Source organism: Alligator sinensis, unplaced genomic scaffold (genome assembly GCF_000455745.1).
Source record: "Alligator sinensis unplaced genomic scaffold, ASM45574v1 scaffold563_1, whole genome shotgun sequence".
NCBI classification, from domain to species: domain Eukaryota; kingdom Metazoa; phylum Chordata; order Crocodylia; family Alligatoridae; genus Alligator; species Alligator sinensis.
The window spans coordinates 766,747-781,543 of NW_005842524.1; the positions used below are offsets into that span (position 1 = coordinate 766,747).

A 14,797-nucleotide genomic window follows, 5' to 3' on the forward strand; every position below is an offset into this window, starting at 1 on the left:
CGGCCACCACTGATGCTGTCGGTAGGGCTGGTCCCCCCCGACAGGGTCGACGGCTTCTGCGGGTTCAGGAGGCACCAGTCACTCATGGTAGCAACTCTACATCATTTTTGCCACGAAAGTAGGTATTATCAAAGAACTAATGGTGTCTTTGATAAAGATAGGGTGATTAAGATCATACCATCATAGCGTGCAATGAAAAAAAGTCCATTAACTGGAAGGGAGAAGGAAAGAAACATAAAGAAAAAAATGAATCTTTATTGCTATATATTCAAGCTTTAAGAAAACGCATTTATTTTCAGGAATCAAAATTCTTGTTTCCTAGTTATAAATATCTATGATATCTAAGAATTAGACAGACACAATTAAAGGGGAAAATAACAGAAACACATTTGTCATTGTTTTTCTCTGAAAAGCTCTTTTGCATCCAGTTTATCAAGATTCTGGAAAATGTGAATTGAAGATTCAGCACTGCCTGCTCTCTGTCCTTCAGGGCTTTGATCAGCCAATACTTGTAGAATAGACCTAATTAGTTCCTCCAAGAGTTTGTATATGAAGTTCTGTAAGACCTCAGTTTAGCAATGTAAACTATTTCCCTTACATTCATTCCTATTCAGTGACGTACTTCAGATATAAGAGGGTGCACAAATGTGTCAGTACTTACTTTTGATGTTGAATTTGGGTCTAGAATTCTACAACTTGTGCCTTCATTTGTTCTGAGTTTTGTTTGGATTTTTAATTTCATGCCAAATACAGCTAGCTTGTGCAGACTCATTCCAACTGTCTTGAGGAATCATGACTTAAATTGTTAAAAAACTTTTAAAAACACTATTTTGGCTGATTTGTAAACCTATCGATTTGGGATCACAGATTATTATACCTTCCTCCTAGAGTTTTAGTGATTTAAACCAATTGAAACAGGAAAGTATGTTATACTGTCCAGGTACTGAGTATTTTCAGTCTGACCTTCCTTCACTGGAACATAGGATTGGTGGAAACCTTCAGTGTCAGTAAATCCAGTCACTTGCTATTGCGGGCAACTGTCATAGAGTCCTTTTCATAAATTGCTCATAGTTTCATAGTAGCTAGGGTCAGGAGGTACCTGAACAGATCATCTAGCCTGACCCCCTGCCACAGGCAGGAATGAATGCTGGGTTCACAAGACCCCAGACAGGTTATCATCCAACCTCCTCTTGAATTTGCCCAAGGTAGGGGCGAGGACCACTTCCCTGGGAAGTTGGTTCCTCATGCTCCTGTTAAAAGTAGGCAGCAGCTAACCAGCATACCACGTTTGAGCTGCCCATCCTGTTTGGTTTTTTTTTCTGAGTGGGTTTGAACCAAGTTCCCTTATGCTAACAGCTAAATTTCCTACTCAGTGGGTGCAGCTACACAAGATGCTTACTGTGCAATTGCCTAATTAACTGCACAGTAAACATTTAAGGATCTACACATGCACTTGTATTAGGGTGCACAAAACTAATAAACACCACAGTGGTGCACTTGTAGGTGCTGACTGGCTGGCTGGGGCATGAGGGTGCTTTAGTGCGGGGGCTACCTGTCATCTAGCCCTGCACTGAAGCACCCCCGTGCCTCAGCCAGCCCCTCCGAAGCATGTTATGCCCAGTCGGAGCAGCCCCAGGCTGGCAGGTTGACCAGAGGCCCCCTGCCAGCTGGGGATGCTGCAGTTCAGCTCAGTGTGCTGTGGTCTGGGCCCATGTGTAAACTGCGCACCTGGGAACTTCCTGGGAGCAATACATTGTGGAGCAATATGCTCTGCAGTTTATTGCTGCTCGTTAATGGCATGTGTAGACATGCCTGCTATGGTATAGGTATTTCTTCTGATGAGTGCTTCTGACTGAATGAGAGATTATTTCTGAGTTCAGACACCATTGACCCTCCTTCACACTATATAGTATAGGGACATTTGGAAAGGTTCAGAGGCAGAATCTTTTAAAGCACTAAGGTGCTGATTTAGCAGACAATAATTGGTGTAATTACAGACTATTGATTAATATGTCTCCAAAAAGTCAGTCTAGGAGGAAATGAGTTTGGACCTCTGCTCATAATATTTCCCCCCAAATCTTCTTTTTCCAGTCTAAAATCTTTTCCTAGCCCTGCTTTCAAAATTTTCATGTAAAAAAAAAATTGATGTGTGAGCTGAAACTTGAATTACTGCATTTTCCATATGCCTTAATAAAGCCTGAACACTGAAATCCACCATTTGATTGAAATATTGATCAACATTTTTTCTTCCATTGATGCATAATTGCTGTCATAAGAGTTGCATAGCCAGCTTGTGGCCAAGGTCCCTCAGATAAAAATGCTTTCAAGAGAGATGGACAGAATATTAGCTAAACATTAATACAGCTACAGTGTCTTAAGCAGTCACATCAACTGTTGGTGTAAGTGGAAAGAACTCAGTGACAGTCCCCCCCAGATAATGCCAACTGAGTGTAAGCTACAGTTGTTTTATTTAACTCCAGGTCTGAATCTCCACTGAATTATCTTGGTTCTGTCTGTATAAGAGTAGAAATAAAGGTACTAGTATAAATCTGGCCGACAGATTGAAGATTTAAGATCACTGAGTGCCAGATAAGTTTTGCTACTCAGACACAAACATTTTCTAAACAAATCATTTTGTGCATATTGGTTTCTCCTCTCATCACTTCAACTCTGTATCTCTCTTTTTGATTTGTAACCCTCAGTCAAGGCCTGCATCTCTTCCTCTCTCTCCAGTATCCCCTCATGGGAGACCTATGTGTTTCTTAAGCTAAACAAAGGACAAGCTGAGCTGATTTTTCTCTCTCAAACCTTTTTCCTATTCCTTTCTTCTCTCATTATTGACAGTTTTATCGTTCTGCTTGTCACTCGAGCTTCAAGCCTAGGAATTATCTCTGACTTCTCCCTGTACATTTCTTTTCACAACCAGGCTTTCCCAAATCATATTGCTTCTTCCTTTTTTTTAGACAACGGGGTGTTCATGGCAGTTACATGGCAAGTACAGGATCTGGGTACATTAAAAATAAAACAGTAAAGCCGTTCCTAAATCCCACATTTTAGTTTTTATTTCCATTCACCTAATTATGTTTCCACCTTGTTCCGTCTTGTCTGGACTAACGTATCTTCCATGTAGCTTCCCTGGTGGCTTTTTTCTCTTCATCAGTTCACATTCACCATTCTAATCATACCACATTTCTTAAAGACCCTTCATTGCCTCCATTGCTTTTGCATGTTTGTAGTCCTCTTCCTCATTTTGAAAGCTCTGCATATTGTATATATAATATATGCCTTGCCTTGTCCTATATCTCTATTTCATCCTCTGCATTTGCTCATGCCACTCATTTGCTATTATTCTGCTCCTTTCCCTCTCTTCATGCTTATGCTTTCATTCTGTACCTGAAGTGACATCCTTCTTGATTTTATGTTAACCATTTTTGCTTTACTTTGATTTTTTTTTTTTTTCTCATATTTGAGTTCCACTCTTAGGCTGTCTACTCCTTTCCTCTTGGTCTTCCTCAGTTTCTGCTGACAAATATAAGAGCATATATAGTTTTTCTTCCCTAACTACATGATGTATGTTTAATTAACTTGTTTGAACCCTTATCCCTCTTCTTCTTCTTTTGCCTGTCAAGTTCCAAGTTTGTCTAATTTAGATTTTAAGCTTTATAAGGTAGGACTTGTTAAGCCTTTAAAAAAAATCTCTGGAAATCATGCAAAGTCATGGCATTAATGTTATAATAAATAAAAATAAATAACTCGCATTGCTATATATGCTGATGTTGAATTTGACCCCGAGTCAATGGGGGAAGAAAGAATATTAGGATTAGGGCTTTGCTTGATTCTTTTTTTCTTGTGTTTGTTTAAGGTTTTCAAACTTAATAAGCACCATTGTTGACATTAGAAACTGTATTGATTATTAGCAAAGAATGATTAGTAAGTGTTAGTTAAAATCAATATAATTGAATCCCCAAGATGGGGAGGATCAAGACCACTGAGGAAACAACAGGTGGTTGGAGATTCCCTTCTGCAAGGGATTGAGAGAGCCATCTGCTGGCTTGACCTGTTGTCCTAGGGGGTCTGCTGCTTGCCTGGATCCTAGATCTGAGATGTCACGGAAGGATTACTGACACTTGTCTGAGCCTTTGACTGCTACCCCATGCTGTTCATCCATGAGGGCACCAATTAATAGATTCATAGATTGTAGAGTTGGAAGGTACCACAATGGATCATCATGTCCGAACCCCTGCCCCTGGCAGGAAAGAGGACTGAGGTCAGATGACTCCAGCCAGGTGACTATCAAGCCTCCTCTTGAAGACCTCCAACTTAGGTGATAGCACCACCTGTCTTGGAAGCCCATTCCAGATTCTGGCCACCCTTACTGTAAAAAAATTCTTCTTAATGTCTAACCTAAACCTACTCTCCACTAGTTTGCACACGTTAGTCCTAGTTACTCCCTGGGGCGCTCTGGTAAATAGTGCATCACCAATTCCCTGTTGTCCTCCCTTGATAAACTTATAGGCGACTACAAGGTCTCCCCTCAGCTGTCTCTTGTGAAGGCTGCCAATGATGCTGACAGAGGTGACCATGAGCAGAGAGACTACAGGGCTCTAGGTGCAAGGGTGAAGGGGACAGAGGCACAGGTTGCGTTCTCCTCAATCCTTCAGGTCAAGGGGAAGGGCCCTGGCAGGAGCAGACGCATCCTGCAGATCAACGCATGGCTGCACAGGTGGTGTCACCAGCAGGGATTTAGCTTCTTCAACCATGGGATATTGTTCCAAGAAGGAGGTTTGTTGGGAAGAGGTGGGATCTGTGCGGGCCGCCTCCCGATCCCGTCCATGTTGCCATGTGCGAGCCAGGAGTGATATGCAGACCCGTCTTTGCGCATGCGGGCTGTGGCCAGCAGCCCGGGCACGCGGGGTCAGAGGAAACCGTGCGGCGGCAAGGCACGCACGGGCTAGAATTAGTCACAGAGGCGTAGTGGTTGATTCAAAGATTATTTACTTACACCCAAGATGGTCACGGTGTAGGCTGGACAGTTTCCAGGTTCAGCTCCGCTTAAATTCTCGTTGGAGGACTACGACAAACTCGGTTCTTGGGCCCCGGAGTTGTTAAGGCTCCGCGGGTTCGGCAATTTCTTTCCCACGGAGTTGTCAAAGCTCCGTGGGTTCGGATCTTGAGTATATAGGATAGGGATACGTCTAGGATTGCGCTCGGCGACGGGGAGAGGCCAGAGGCTGTTTAGACCTCTGTTGCCTTCTTAAGAAATGCGTTGGGTCCGTATGAATCCGCAGCGCTTAGAGATCTTCACGCTCTCCCTCTCGGACTCCAATTGCTTTCTCTCCAACTTGGGCGGAAACCACCCAAGCTCTTTATACGGCTAGCAAGCCAATTGCTAGCCGCCACGTGTGCATAATTTAACACAAGCCAATAATGGGGCTCGAATTAAAATACAAATGGCGGGAACTCCTTTGCACCGTGCATTTCTGAGATGCAAAAGAAATGCACCATGCAAAGAAAGCTACAAATTTGGTGGGAAAATTCTCCGTTGCACCGGAGTTCTCCTCTGCAGCAGAGAACTCCACCGTGCAAAGAAGCTGCAATTTAGTGGGAACATAATTTAGCAGTGCTGAAGCACACACAAACAAAAACTCACAACTTTGGGTTGTGACAGGATCCACCTGACAAAGAGAGGAAAGAGAAACTTTTCAGACAGGCTCGCTAACCTAGTGAGGAAAGACTTGAAACTAGGTTCACCAGGGGATGGACAACAAAGCCCTGAGGTAAGTGGTGAAGCGGGGGACCTGGAGAAAGCAGAAGCAGGAGGGGGCAGCAGGGGAAGCCTCATTCTTCCTGAGAAAGTAGGGCAATTGGGTAGTTACCTCAGGTGTCTGTACACAAATGCATGGAGCCTGGAAAGCAAGCAGGAAGAATTGGAAGTCCTCGCACAGTCGGGGAACTACAATGTGATTGGAATAACAGAGACGTGGTGGCATAGCTCGCCTGACTGGAGCTCTATCATGAATGGGTGCAAGCTGTTCAGGAAGGACAGACAGGGAAGAAGAGGAGGAGGAGTTGCACTGTATGTAAAAGAGTTGTAAGATTGCTCAGAGCTCCAGTATGAAACTGGAGAGAGGCCTGTTGAAAGTTTCTGGGTTAAGGTTAGAGGGGAGAGCAGCAAGAGTGTTGTTGTGGTGGTGTGTGTGCTGTAGACCACCAGACCAGGAGGATGAGGTAGATGAGGCTTTCTTCAGACAGCTAGCAGAAGTTTCTAGATCACAGGCCCTGGTTCTCATGGGGGACTTTAATCACTCTGACATCTGCTGGGAGAGCAATACAGCGGTGCACAAGCAATCCAGGAAGTTTTTGGAGAGCATTGAAGACAACTTCCTGGTGCAAGTGTTGAAGAGACCAAATAGGGGCTGAGCTTTTCTTGACCTACTGCTCGTGAACAGGGAAGAATTGGTGGGGAATATAGAAGTGGATAGCAAGTTGGCCAGCAGTGACCACTAGATGGTTGAGTTCGGGATCCTGACAAAAGGAAGAAAGGAAAGCAGTAGAGTATTTACACTGGACTTCAGAAAAGCAGACTTTGACTCCTTCAGGGGACTGATGGGCAGGATCTCCTGGGAGGCCAGTCTGAGGGGGAAAGGAGTCCAGAAGAGCTGGCTGTACCATAGGCGACTGGTAGGGGGTGCATGTGCCCCCCCTGACGGTGCCAATGCCCCCCTGATGGCTGACACTGATGCTGGTGCCCCCTTGACAGGGTCGGTGGCTTCTGCAGATGCCACCCCCCCCAGATTCAGGAGGCATCAGTCACTCATGGGCTGTACTTTAAAGAAACCTTACTGAGGACACAGGAATAAACCATCCCGATGTGTAGGAAGAATAGCAAATGTGGCAAGCAACCAGCTTAGCTTAGCATTGAACTCTTGAGTAAGCTTAAACACAAAAAGGAAGCTTACTAGAAGTGGAAGCTTGGACAAACAGCTTGGGAGGAGTATAACAATATTGCTCAGACATGCAGGGATGAAGTCAGGAAGGCCAAAGTGCAATTGGAGTTGCAGCTACCAAGGGACGTGAAGGGTTTCTACAAGCTACGTTAGCAACAGAAGGAAGGTCAGGGAAAGTGTGGGTCCTTTACTGAATGGGGAGGCAACCTAGTAACAGATGAAGAAAAGGCTGAAGTAATCCATGCCTTTTTTACCTCAGTTTTCACAGGCAAGGTCAGCTCCCAGACTACTGCACCTAGCAGCATAGTTTGGGGAGGCAGGGAGCAGCCAACCATGGTGAAAGAACAGGGTAAGGGCTATGTAGAACAGCTGGATGTGTACAAGTCCATGGGGCCAGATGCAGAGCATCTGAGGCTGCTGAGGGAATTGGTTGATGTGATTACAGAGCCGCTGGCCATTATGTTTGAAAACTTTTGGTGATGGGTGGAGGTTCCAGATTAAAAAAGGGCAAATATAGTGCCCATCTTTAAGAAAGGGAAGGAGGATTCAAGAAACTGCAGACCAGTCAGTCTCACCTTAGTCCCTGGAAACATCATGTAGCAGGTCCTCAAAAATCAATTTCTAAGCACTTGGAGGAGGAGGAGGGGGAGGTGATTAGGAACAGTCAGTATGGATTCACCAAGGACAAGTCATGCCTGACCAACCTGATTGCCTTCTCTCATGAGACAGCTGGCTCTGTGGATGTGGGGAAAGCAGTGGTCAAACTATACCTTGACTTTAGCAAGATTTTTTTTTATACCATCTCCCACAGCAGTCTTACAAGCAAGCTAAGGAAGTATGGGTTGGTTGGATGAATGGACTATAAGGTGGCTAGAAAACTGGCTGGATTGTCGGGCTCAATGGGTAGTAATCAATGGCTCAATATCTAGCTGGCAGCTGGTATTGGGCCAAAAAAAAAAATCTCACGAGGTTCAACAGGGGCAAATGCAATGTCCTTCACTTGGGACAGAAGAATCCCATATACCACTACAGCCTAGGGACTCTGACTGGCTAAACAGCAGCTCTGCTGGAAAGGACCTGGGGGTTACGGTGGACAATATGATGGATATAAGTCATCAGTGTGGCCTTTTTGTCAAGAAGGCTAACAGCATACTGGCCTGCATTAGTAGGAGTGTTGCCAGCAGATTGAGGGAAGTGGTTATTCCTCTCTATTCTACACTGGTGAGGCTGCATCTGGAGTACTGCATCCAGTTTTGGGCCCCCCCACTACAGACAGGATGGGGACAAATTAGAGAAAGTCCAACAGAGAGCAGTGAAAATGGTTCAGGGGCTGTGGCACATGACTTCTGAGGAGAGGCTGAGGGAACTGGCCTTATTTATTCTAGAGAAAAGAAGACTGAGGGAGGGATTTTATAGCAGCTTTTAACTACCTGAAGAGTAGTTCCAAGGAGGATGCTCCCAGTGGTGACAGGTGACAGGACAAGGAACAATGGTCTCAGCTTGCTGCAAGGGAGGTTTAAGTTGGATATTAGGAAAAAACTTCCTTACTATGGGGGCTGTTAAGCATTGGAACAAGTTACCTGGAGAGGTGGTGGAATCTCCATCTTTGAAGGTTTCTAAAAAAACAGCTTGACAATGCCCTGGCCTGAATGGTCTCGTTGGCAGGGTGGGATCCTGTTTTGAGCAGGGGTTGGACTAGATGACCTCCTGAGGTTCCTTCCAACCCTAATTTTCTATGATTCTATAAAATCTATATTTCATTTCTGAAATGTTTTTGAAAGGAAGGAAAAATCAGTAAAAGAAAAAAAAAAAAAGTAGCCAACTGTGTTGACTCTACAAGGTGAAGAGCTCAACAGCTGTTGGGTACTACATCCTGGAACAGTCTTACAGACTATTTATATGTTTGCCATTGAATATGAAAATAAAATTGAAAGTATTAATTACGTAGTGCAATTTTGGATATTGTGCAAGAAACTGTAAATATAATAATAATAATAATCCAAGGTTGTTTACTCTTGCTCTGTGATCCACCTCAGATGTGCTTGTGGTCTCTACTCAGTTTTAGTGGGCAAATATTTATATATGTTTGGGACCCTTGCCAGCAGTCTCAGCGAAGGATTGAACGCAGACTGAGCTACACCTTTACTCAAGAAGTGGTCAGTAGTAGTCAGGTTTGAGGTGGCTTGATACCATGGTTTGGAAAAACTTGTGCAGCATCTATCTGTCATATCTATGTTGTAGACAGACTTGCCAGCTGTACTCCAATTTGGCACCCATTAAGAGCACTAAGTATGAAAAGAGGGTGAAAAAGCCCCAAGGGTGCACTAACTAACCGAAAATGTGTTTTGCTGCCTCTTCCTAGCGGTGGAAAGTTCTGCAGCCAAGCACAAATGCACACTTTGTGTTCTTAATGTATTTAAGGTGTATTATGAAACTCAGCAGGTGTCCTTTATTCATTATCTCTTCTGTGATCACAGAGCATAGCGGTTAATATTATATATTTGTTTGCCCTGGTTATTCAAAAGCCTGACTGAATAGAAGCTTGTATGCAGTTCATGTCCACAGAAATGACTAGAGGCATACTGTGTGCCCTAATTTCTAGTCTGTTGATGCTTTTGACCAGTGGCTCAGTAGGAAGAATTGGCTCTGGTGCTGTTTCTCATTATGGCTGACTGGCATCCATTATGGCCTGAAGTATGCATGAGAAAACTGTTTTTACAGTAATGACTACCTGGCAAGTTTTTACAATCCAGAAATATTAAGAAGGTCAGGTTCAGTTGAGGAAGAAAATGTGTTCCTCTTCATGTCTATAGTAGTTTGTTTATTATAAAAATGTTTCACTTCTTAAGCTATAGTTACTAGTCAAAGAAGAATGAATAAATAAAGACTGTATTTCAGATGTTTCCCCAGGTGCAGTTAGTGGATGCTAAAGAACTCAATTTGAAAAAAATAGTTATTTATGAGTTCTAAGAACTAATGTTCTGCAGCTTTTATCATCTTTAATGATAGGTAGATGGAGAACTTGAGTCTATGACTTTGTAATCAGTTAAGTAATATGAAACATGCTAATGAAAAACTCAAAGGGTTGCTTGCTATTATGTGAATAAATGTGCTGCTTTTGAACTCTCATATAGACTACAAATGCCTATACTGCAAAATGTCAAAGTGGCTATAAATTGTCCTGTCTTTCAAATGAACAGGCTTAAACAGGGGCTTGGTGCTATAGTTGCTCTCTTTTAACGACTTCATCTTATGGAAATTATTGGTTCTAATTTTAGAAATAGAATTAAACCATTTTTCAGAGAGCATTGTAGCCAAGAAGACAATCTTCTAAAGTGTACTTATTTGGTGCAGTTAAATTACATATAAACCACATTCCTAGGCTTCCAAGAAAGCAAAGGACTATGGCAGCAATTTTAGTCATATACAATAGATCCCCAGGCCCTAAGAATTTACATGTAACGATACCCAGAATGCTTTTCTTCATACTATGTATTTATTCAGGAGTTTGTCTTAATCTGATTTTGTTACCATTACATTTCCTCAAAACAGCTGCTTTGCATTTAAAAATCCCCAAAGAAGAATGTGCAGTGAGTTTCTGGCTGCTGTCTTCATCCCCTCAGGCATTTCAGTTGAGAATATTTTAATATTGCTAAAATACTGACAGTCTTACTTCATTTCATTCTGTGGGTTTTTTTTTCCACAACACTTAATAATTCTCTGTATTTGCTTTTTTGTCTTGAAGTATATGAAAGAGTTTATTGTAATCTCAACATTCAAATCTGGCACATGCTTTACTGTATCTCCCAGATGGTTGCCCAAAGAAGAGGTCTAGTTTAACTCCTCCTGTACTATTGCTTTAGAGCAGGCATCTGTATGGCCCAGAGTCTTTGGATCTGGCCTGTGGGCTGTTGCTTTGGTGGCATTAGAGGGTGGGATGCTCTTTCTGTGCCACACTGCATCATATACCCGAGGGATCTGGTGGAACAGGAGCTCTGCCATTGTCATGCTACTGTCACGCAGCACTGGCTTTGGCAGAGGGGGACAATAGCTGTGCCACCATGCAACTGAGCCGCAGGGAGAAGTGGTGGTGGCAACTGGGTCCTGTTGCCCACCCATCTCTTGCCTGAGCTGGGTTATTCTGGTTCCCACTGGAAAACGTTGCTGACCCCTGCTTTAGAGTATATTTCATAGACAGATGTATTATTCCAAGTGATTCAGTGAGACCCATGAGAACACACGGCACATCGGAGTTCCCTATTTTATAATGGGCAGAGGTCATGACCTGAGTTATAGTGATTCTATAATAAACAGGAAGGGAAAGAAATGTTTTCTTCTAGATAATATAAAAGTCTTGGTCAGCTGATGTATCAAGGAGTAGACTGCTAACTTGATAAACTGCTTCTTTCTCATGACTATAAGCCCCAGATTCAAAAAAAGACTTTGACACCCGAAGTTTGCCGAAGTCCTAATTTATGTCCCTAAATTCAATATATGATCCAGGGGAAAAAAAGAACGTCTCCCAGGAGCCACTTAACCCTTCAGACATCCAAACTCACTAGGGCTATAAATAGAAGTTGCATTTGTCCTGGGATAAACACTTTATTCCAGAGCAAAGTGCGATCATCCAGAATTCCAAGTCTGTCATCCTGGGATAAACCTAGAAAGCTTTACAGGATAAGAAGTACTAACAGTTTCTCTCAGGACATTGCAAAGTGCATCTGAATGGTTATCCCAGGATGGCATCAGTGGCAGAAAAGCAGAAGGGTGATGTGTGTACACACCAGTCCCAGGATATTTCTGCTCTGGGACAAACACACGTACAACTTGTCTAGGGATAAATGCAATGTCTGTTGTTAGTCAAGGTGTCCCCCTTTTTCATCTGAAATTTTGCTGCATGCCTGCAGTTGTTCAATATGTGCCCAACACTATCCCAGCCTGAGTGATGAAGCAGGGTAAACCTTAGTGGTAATCAGAATCCAGGCAGAGTAGTAGTAAAGTCCTCAGTGGTGTCCAGTCTGATAGGTATGATTGGAATATGGCTACTACAGTAGGACTGGATCCCTTGCAGAATGCACAGGAGCTGCTTTAGTTTTGAAACTTATCTGGAGAAAGTGGAGGAGATGTCTAACTGTTATGTAATAATCCAGTGCTTGGAGCATTCAAAGTCAGACAGCTGGAAATAGTGCCCTCCTCAGCCTCACAGGGTCTACACCTCACATATCCAAGGAAAATGCTCAATGGACACTCTCCTGTTGAAGGTTTGTCACTGCGCAAAAGAAAAAGCACAGATGTTTTCTTTTATATAGTCATTTCTATTTCCTTTATGGGTGTAGTTAAATGTGTTGTGCAGGGAAGGTTTTTTTTCCTATTTTGTCTGGCTAGGAGCTTCTAATCTTTTTTGTGCAGTTTTTGGTACTGTGATTGTTACCTTTGTCATGTTTTATAATTGGAATTTTGCAAAGGACTCTAAAAGGAGGCTATTCCTTAGATCTGCTGCTAAAATGAAGCCTCTTTTAGAGCTGCCCACTTACTGAGATTACTCACTGTAAGCTCAGGTTACTGGTGTGCTGGTATCTGCACTAGTTGGGTGTTATTTCTTCAGATGGGGTTTAACCTCTTGGTTGTGTCCTATAAAGTACTAAGTGCCCTGGTGTATGCCTACTTAATCAGCCTCATATTTTGCTATGCAGTACTGCAGAAGTTGCAGTCAGCAAAGAGGCTCAAGATGGTGTGCCTTCAACATAGAAAAGAAGCAGCTGCTGGCAATGTGTTCTGCTTGAGTGGTCCTCAGTGTTTTAATTTATAATTTACTCTTAGTTAAAAATAACCAGAATTAGGTACCTTTTGATAGAGATATCTTGATTTGTACCAGCTGAGGAGCAGGCCCCTGCAAATTTTTTTCTACAGATCTCAAAACTATTAAAAACTAATAAGTGGCATTTTCTTGTTCCTGAACACTTAAGATATGCTTCCCCCCCCCCTTTTCCGGCCTGTACAGGCTTGTAATATATTTCTTTTGACGATCTTTACAAATATGTTTAAAATTATTATTTTAAACCAGTCTGTTTAGTATCAGTCAAAAATGTGAGCCTAATACTGTATCTTTCCCTTACATCATTGTTTTTTTTTAAATGAGACTTTTCCTGGCTTAAACAGGATCTAACCCTTAGGGACTACAGGTTAGTGACTATCTCACATTTCAGTAGAACAATCCAGTGATCTGTGTTCCCCAGGAACATACAAGTATCTTTGAGGCTACTTGTATACTTGAGTTTTCTAAAGTTATAGTTTGAAGAATGCCATTCCAAGCTTTAGCCTTCCAACTCATGGCACTGACAACAACATAGGGCTCAGAGCTGTTTGTGTTTTCTTAGTTCTTAGTTTAGTTTAGTTGGTCAAAGAAAAACCTGAAACATCCTGACCTGTAGTACAGAGCATAGCAGTTTCTCCAGACCTTCCTCAGAAAGATCAGTGTCCTGTGACCTCCTTGGTGGGTAACTTGAGCAACTATAAATATATTGTGGCCTCTATGTTTTCAGATAAAGACCTCAAATGTTCTGAGAGTAGAAGGGGGTAAGAAACAAAAGTGGGTAGCGCACAATGACTAGAATATTTGTTCAGTTGCCATAGTTGTATTTATTTAAAGTGAGGGGATGGATTGTATCACTGTGTCAATGACAAGGTGAAGCTACACCTGCTGCAGTTCTGGACGGTTTATTTCTGTGGGGGTGATAGATGTATTCTGGGATGGACAAGGGAAGAAAACGTTCAAGTTTAGAGGGTTTTAAAAAATGGTGAGGATGCAGGTTTTATGTTTCATAGATACATAGACCTTATGAGATCATCAGGTCCAGCCCCCTGCTCATAGGCAGGAAAGAAAAGACTGCTGGGGTCAGATGACCATGATCTAAGACAATGGATTATTAGAATGATTGAAAAAAAATCTATAGCACAGCCTTCAGTTTCTCATAATTCACAAGGGTTTCTATCATATACTTATTTTCCCAAATGTTATATATCCTAATGTATGTTTTTTTTTTATGATGGTTTCATTGAATTGCACCATTTCTTACAGAATCTGAACATATCTCATGCTTCTGTGTCTTGTTTTTCCTAGCTACATGTTACATTAAAGTTATTTACAGCTGGCTGCAGGAAATAAAAGTTTTAAAGAAAATCTTTTTCCATTTATAAAACCTTATTGTTCCCATTGATGCTTTCCTCCTAATTGGTCTGTCAGCCTTTCACAAACCATGCTCTTTTTCCAATTATGATGACTTGTTACTGTGATATATGCCAGTAGCTAGTTTACAAATGGAGAGAAATGGAGATTTACTGCAATAAAATAATTTAGAATTTATAAAAGAGCTTTGGATTTAGTCTGGCTCTTCAGCTCTTTATTTGTAGTTTGAGTTTAATTTTTTAAGCATGAATTTTTTTAATATTAAACTGTGATAATAACTGTGATTCCCAGTTAGGCTCGGAAGCGGCGAGAGACACGCGGGTGAAAGCTCGCTGCGCCCCCGCTCCCCCCCAGAAGCCCCCCAAAACCCTCCAGCAGCCGCGGAGCCCCCCGCTGACCCCCAGCACAGCCGGGGTAAGCGGGGCCCGTGGAGAGAGGGGGCTAACCCCTTAGTGTGTGTGTGGGAGGAGGCGGCTGAGTGGAGCCGGGCCGGGTCAAGCCCCGCCCAGGCCCCTACTTCGCCCAGCCCCCCAGGGAGCCGCGCGAACAGGCTGCGCAAAAAGGCACGCTTCTCTGCCGGCGCGTGACTTAGCGCGGAGTTCGCACGGGAGGGCCCCGGACCCTGCCTGCGTACCCCCCAGGATAGACAGCCCCAGCCGTAGGC

The 14,797-nt window shown here is 43.0% G+C and overlaps 1 protein-coding gene across 13 annotated transcripts in view; it reads left to right on the forward strand.

Annotated features, from left to right (window-relative positions):
* Positions 1 to 14,797, forward strand: part of CAMK2D (calcium/calmodulin dependent protein kinase II delta) — a 268,565-nt gene that overhangs the window by 72,222 nt on the left and 181,546 nt on the right. The window lies entirely within an intron of this gene.